Raw genomic sequence first — 6000 nt, 5'->3', positions numbered from 1 at the left:
ATAGACTGTCTATAGGATTTGTATTCCCTATAGACTGTTGTCTAGCGTTTGTCCATAGACAGAAGTCAATGGGCAATCTATCGAATACCTGAAGAAATTTTTGTAAGGGAACTGAACTCTTACGGAGGTCTGCGCTGAAGCGTCTTGCTGGTATCGTTAATCCCTGTCTGACTACAATCGACTGTGGTTAATCAACATTCGTTAATCAACATCAATATCGCTGGGTAATCCGCTTCGATGATACGATGTCCACCGGCAGGAGTATGCCACGTGTACTGGGGCCAAGTTTTGTCGCCAATCCTTCGCGCATTCCGCAACTCAGCGGGGGTTGCCTCTGCCGCGCCGTGGGTCGTTGCGTGCATGCCGCGGGAAGGCTGTACATACGTGTACCACGAAGGAAGCAACCGGTGCAACCCCCCAACTTCGCGAGAAAGTGCCGGCTATTGCATTGCAGCGATGCCGGCGAATTTTTTTTTCTTCTCTCTTTTTTTTTGCTAACGTCTGGCAACGCTGCGAAGCGTCGCTTGCTTTGATGTTTATGCCTCCCAGCGCTTTCGACGATGCGACCGCGGCCTGAGTGTCTGTGCGTGCGTGTGTGTGCGGTATACAAGAAGGAGAAAGCGGGAGGTTAGCTTAGCGTTGCGCGTTTCCCGTGCAATCTTTTCCTCGGTAAGCGAAGAAGCCGGCGGCCAGCCGACTGGGTTGAACTCTATAGAGAGAGAGAGGTGGGGGAGGGGGAATAACGCCGCGTTCCTGTGGCAGCGTGCGTGTGTGTGTGTATGCCTTCTTGGTCGCTTCGTGGTGCCTACTTTGTCCTTTCTTCGCGCCTCATTTTCGTGTCCAGTTATTTTTTTTTTGCCCCCTTATTTGAGCCCCCTGCGTCTTTCATATGTGGGTCTCTGGTTGTTTCTGCCCCCCCCCCCCCCCCTTTCTTGAAAGGCGAAAGTGTCAAGGCCACCTGGCACACCCCTTCGCACCCCCGGAGCTGTTTGCGTTTATGGCATTGCTTTTTTGTTCTTTTTTTCTTTCTTCGTTGAGCCGTGCATGGCCAATTGTATAAGCGAACGGTGCAAAACGTTTAGCGCGCCATGGTATTTCTTGCTGGCGGATTTCCCCTTCCGTTCCAAGAAATCTGGCGGTTAAGAATACGCGCACGGGGGGGTCTGGGCGGGGGGTTGTAGTAGCCGGGTCTTCAAATTTCAGCAGCAATCCCCCTCCCCCCTTCCTTTTCCCCTGCTTAGGACATAGGACGGTCTGTGCACGTTTTGGCTCACGACGACCGTTATAAACTCCTTTGAAAGACTCCACGTGGCGTGTTTTTGCCATCGCGGGAGGGGTTTCGGGCGCAGGTGGTGGCAATGCCGTACAGTTTGTTCTTACTTTTTTTTTATTCGTAAAATGGGGTTCTCCTCTTGGTAATTGGTTGCGCCTCCTCCCAAGTCATTTTCCCCAACTTGGCAGTCGACCAATGCGGACTCTCCAAGGTGTGTGTGTTTGTGGGGGCGGCTTAGCCAATCATCACTCGCGTCTCTGGTGCTTCAGGAGACCGCCCCTCTCTCGCGAAATTTCGTCGTCGCACGAGATAGGACCGGAAGACAGATAGTAGGAAAGGAGGCCGCGTTTCGACATGTGGGCGTGGTTTCTTTTCCGGGCCGATTGGGGTTGGGGCGAATAGGAGCCGACCAACGATTTTTCGTGGACGAAACGGTGTGCCACTTGCGCAATATCCGTTTTTCGCCCGCCGGCATCGCCGGTTGTGCCTTTTGTTTTCCCAATATGGGCGGATATTGTGGGAGTAATTTTTTCCCCCTTTCCTTTCTTGCCCAGTGCCTAACGGCGCTCCGCCTTGCGGTCAAATAGATGCTTTCTCTTTTCGTTGCCATGGTCACCGGTAAACGCGCTACCTGTTTAAAATTGCGAGTTAGTGAAGTAACGTAAACTAAAAAAAAAGTTATTGTAGACTTCGAATTTCAACTCGCCGCCGGAAGCGAGTCTAAAACGACTGCGGTAAAAGGGGGTGTGCTGCCGCGTTACACTGCGCGCATCAGCTGCTTTGAAAGTTCCCGCTGAACCTTTTTCTCAGACTCCGCTGAATTGGGTCGAAGAGAGAGAAAAACGTTTAATGCATAGAGGAGATCGCCGTTAGTTGGGTGGGCCCTCATTCCAGGAGCCCATTGGCTTTTGATTCTTAGTATTGATTCTCGGTATAGCCTGGATTCTTCTGGCATGCCCATGCCGTGTGGTTTAAGATACCCACTTCGTCTCAGAAGGCGCAATGCGGATCGTACGAATTTAAGAACATAAAGCTGAATTTGACAGGATTTATATAAGTATTCGATTGCAATTTCCTCAGGATGACCCCTTTTTGCTCCCTGTTTAGATTTTTGTGTGATTCGGCGTATACTTTCCTTCCTAATCTCAGACCGCAAGCAAAAGCTCACCATTTTCAGTCTGGTGCTCATCGAAGGATATATTGTATATCTCGTTGTCGGAATCAGATAAGAGCGTGGTAATAGTTGTGCACCGCGTCAGTTCTAAATTGCTCCGGCGACCCGAAATCGAATAGCAAGGTCGCGAGTTCGATACCAGTCGCGGTTTTCCGCTCGCATTGAAGTATTTCATGTGCTCGTTGCAACACCTGACGCCAGTTAGCTGGCAGCGCTATTGGTCTTTCCGCCCTTGCGTTCCCTGTCGGTGATAGGAGACCCAATTATAACCAGGAAATGTTGCACGGGCAGGCCGTTTCATGAACGTCAAAGCGGTCGCTTTTTTTTTTTTACGTGATTTGGCTGTTGCCGTTGCAACAATGGCCTCGCTGTGAAATTCAGCTTGTCTGTTAATTTCCGCCCACAGTTAATTTGGCCGATTGGGGAAGCGTGTCATCGAATGTTGGTATTAGAATTGTGGACATTCGATAAGCGTGTCATTGCGCGAGTCTTGGCCGGCAATATTGGCTCTGTCGTAGCGGTCGCTTTATCGCAGCTAATCTTTTTCTTCCTCTCCCTAATAAAGTACTGTATCCTCTTCATATACCGCGTCTCGTAAAGTACGCGTTCCGATGGAACGCGAAATTGTGGTGTCCGCGAATGAATGTCGCTTTTATTGTGGGGTGATGTATTTATGCGCTTTCCCAATCGGTCCGCGACTTATCGCCGCCGACCCCTGTTTTTTTTTTTTCTACTGACGTTTTTGTTATATTATTCCATCTGTACCCGGGAATTGCATGCACATTTCCTTTATTCCCACGTCCGTGATTTTTTTCCTTTAAACCTTATCGCCGGGTTCGTGAACAGAATACTCAGACGCTCACCAGGGACCGTCCTCAGCATTCGCAGCTTTTTGTTCGTGCCTGCAGTCATTAATTTTCCGGAGGATTAATAAAAAATAACAATAAAACGAATGCGCGTTGATGACACATTTAACGGGTTTTCCTACGTGCGTGCTCTACTTGTGTTGACTCTTGTCCACATGTAGCCACACTCTAAACACGAATGCGCCCATATGGGAGTAAAAGAAATAGCTGTGGCTTAAACTTTGGTTAATCCTGGCGATATGTGAAAGCTTCCTTTGCATGGCTACGTTCGCAAACACCACACACACACTGCCGAACGGATTGTCTGTGAAGCGTCGATAAAATGCCCGATGGGGCAGTTGCCACCTGCCACGGTGGGCAGATTGCGATGACGTCAGTAGGTCACATGACCTGCCACGTGACACCTCTCACGTGACTGCACTGACACTGCCCTCTTGATAATATATCGACGTAGAGATATATCTGTGGCTGTCGACCTTCCCGCCTATCTCTCGACCTCCGGTGCAATGCGGCTGGCTGTCTCGTGACATTCCGCGCTCCCGCCACGGGACCGCGTGCGCTGTTGCACCGAGGCCGCGGTCGACCGAGCTGTTTGTCGCCCCCGCGGCGATAAAGACGACGCCGCGGCCTCTGGAGCGCGCTCCGCTCGCTCGCCGCATCGGTGGAATTTCCAGCTCCGGAAAAGGGCTTGTCTCGGTTTCCCGCGCGATTCCGCGAAAAAAAGCGCGCGCAATCGAGAGGCGAAGCATGCCGATCGGCTCGCTCCAGCGCCCATGTATAGCAGACGGCGCTGCGCCCACGGTACGGGCGGTTTCCCGCCTTTTTTTTCTTTTTTGCCCGCCGTCTGCGGTTCGCCGTGTCGTCTTCTGCATTCGGGCCGTGTCGTCTGCTGTTGCACTACGTGTACCTGTGTATGCTCGCGTTTAATATCGGTATCTCGATTATACGCACTGTTCTGCTTGGTGCTGCGTGTCGACGGGTGATAAACGCGCTCTGGGAGTTGATGTGCTCCGCGTTACTTTATTTTCTTTTACCTGTCCGCTCTTGCGTGCGCGATTGAATTACTATTGCCGGCCTGAAGCCATGTTGTGACGTATCCGTGTCCTGTCGGCTGCGAAACTCAGTGTAAGTGCTTGATTTTGTTGTCGTTTCTTCACTATTCGCGCTCAATGTCGTCTGCGCGTGAGGTTCATGTCGACCGCTGTGGAGTGCTACAAGTTCACGTGTGTCGCCACGCCTATCTCGAACGCAGCCGTGCTGTCTATGAGCGCGCCTCGTTGTGCCGATAAACGCTGTTCTCGATGACGTGTACACGCCGTATAACGGCGCGTTCTTATCGGGTTCCTCGCGCGCATGCGGGAAGCGCGTTGCCCGGCCGTCTTCTGCGTGCGGCGGCAGCGGATCAGTTTGACGTCACCGCTCCCCGATCGGCTAACAAGTTGTTTGCTAACATTCTTTACCTTTCTTTCTCGTTGTTCAGTGAAACTTTGCTAAGTTTTCATCTAGTGATAAACGCCGCTTACCTCTCCGCAGCAGAGTGTCTCACGACTGCGCGCGTAGTCGAGAGGAGGGGAGGGGGGGGGGGGGGGGGGGGGGGGAGGCACACTTTCCTGCGGAATCTTATCTCTATCTCGAAGGCGTCAATCTGCGTAATCTCTTGTTCGTCACAGACAGTACATCCAGGGCGTCGCTCCATATATGGTCAGAGAGTGAGCTTCCGAGGCGCTCTGTATGCTGCTGCGTGACAGATAAAAGTGACAAGTTGGTTCAAGTGCCCGCTTGGGACACATCCGCGCAACCGCAGGGCGGTGGGGCGCCGATAAGGTCTCCGTTGTCTTTTTTGTGTATTTTTTCCCACCTTCTCCTAGGCGGCGGTTCTCACTTTTTTGTTTTTGCTTTCTACGAGTTTATTTTTTTGTTCTCATCTCGTACTGTTTACCCTGCGTTGACAGCCAGGCCTGGCTGTGAACGCTCCGTGCGGTCCATCGATCGGAAGTGGGCATGCGCTACGCAGGCCAGGGTGCTCTTCTGTTTGTGTTAGGCCTCGAAAAGTCCGGCACGTATTTTTTTTAGGAGCGGCCGCGAATAACCTTTCCTTTCTTTTCGTGGAATGTGCGAGCGACGGCAGCAGGTGTTTCCATTTTCGGCCACCGCGAAGTAGTAAACCGTTATTCGCGCGGGAAAAACAAGCCCCGACTGCGCGAATAACAAGCCCCAACTGCGCGCGGTCGCTGACTCCAGGGTCAGATCGCAGCGCGCTCCGGGCTTCAAGTAATGCGCACATCCGTCATCGCCATTCAGCAGCCCTTGAAGACCCTTAGTCGCTGCATAAACATGAGAAGGGGGGGGGGGGGGGCAGTATCCAAGTAAGTGTTACTGGCCGACCCATAGAGAATGTGCAACGGTTGCAAAAAAGTTTCGTTTTATGCAGTCGTTATAGAAACTGAAGGCTTGTCAAAGACGTTAGTAAGCTTCGTATTGGCGATTCGCACAGACAGGGTTGAGCATCCGCCTCTCATGCGGGAGGTGCAGGGTTCGATCCCCAGTGCCGCCGGGTACCCACCGGTGATACAATGGGCGCAAGCTTTCCCTTAGTCTGGTGCTCGGCTTATTTAAGGTAAAATGCTTTGGAACTGGGTCTTTGACCCCACCCTGAGAAGTCAAAAATACCTTGTGCCATGGCGCTC

The 6000-nt window shown here is 52.0% G+C and overlaps 1 protein-coding gene across 6 annotated transcripts in view; it reads left to right on the top strand.

The window, feature by feature from the left end:
* kay (transcription factor kayak) overlaps positions 1–6000 on the top strand; it is a 75905-nt gene that overhangs the window by 45516 nt on the left and 24389 nt on the right. For 2 of the 6 annotated variants that reach the window (XM_077666564.1, XM_077666563.1), the window contains exon 1: positions 4184–4438. The exons of the other annotated variants lie outside the window; for them this stretch is intronic. The gene's annotated coding sequence lies outside the window, so the exon portion shown is untranslated. Of the gene's footprint in view, positions 1–4183; positions 4439–6000 lie in introns of those variants that run through there. 6 annotated transcript variants of the gene reach the window in all.

The sequence above is a fragment of the Amblyomma americanum genome, chromosome 5 (genome assembly GCF_052857255.1).
Source record: "Amblyomma americanum isolate KBUSLIRL-KWMA chromosome 5, ASM5285725v1, whole genome shotgun sequence".
NCBI lineage: Eukaryota > Metazoa > Arthropoda > Arachnida > Ixodida > Ixodidae > Amblyomma > Amblyomma americanum.
The sequence above is the reverse complement of the archived record's forward strand: the minus strand, read 5'-3'. Positions and strand labels throughout refer to the sequence as shown.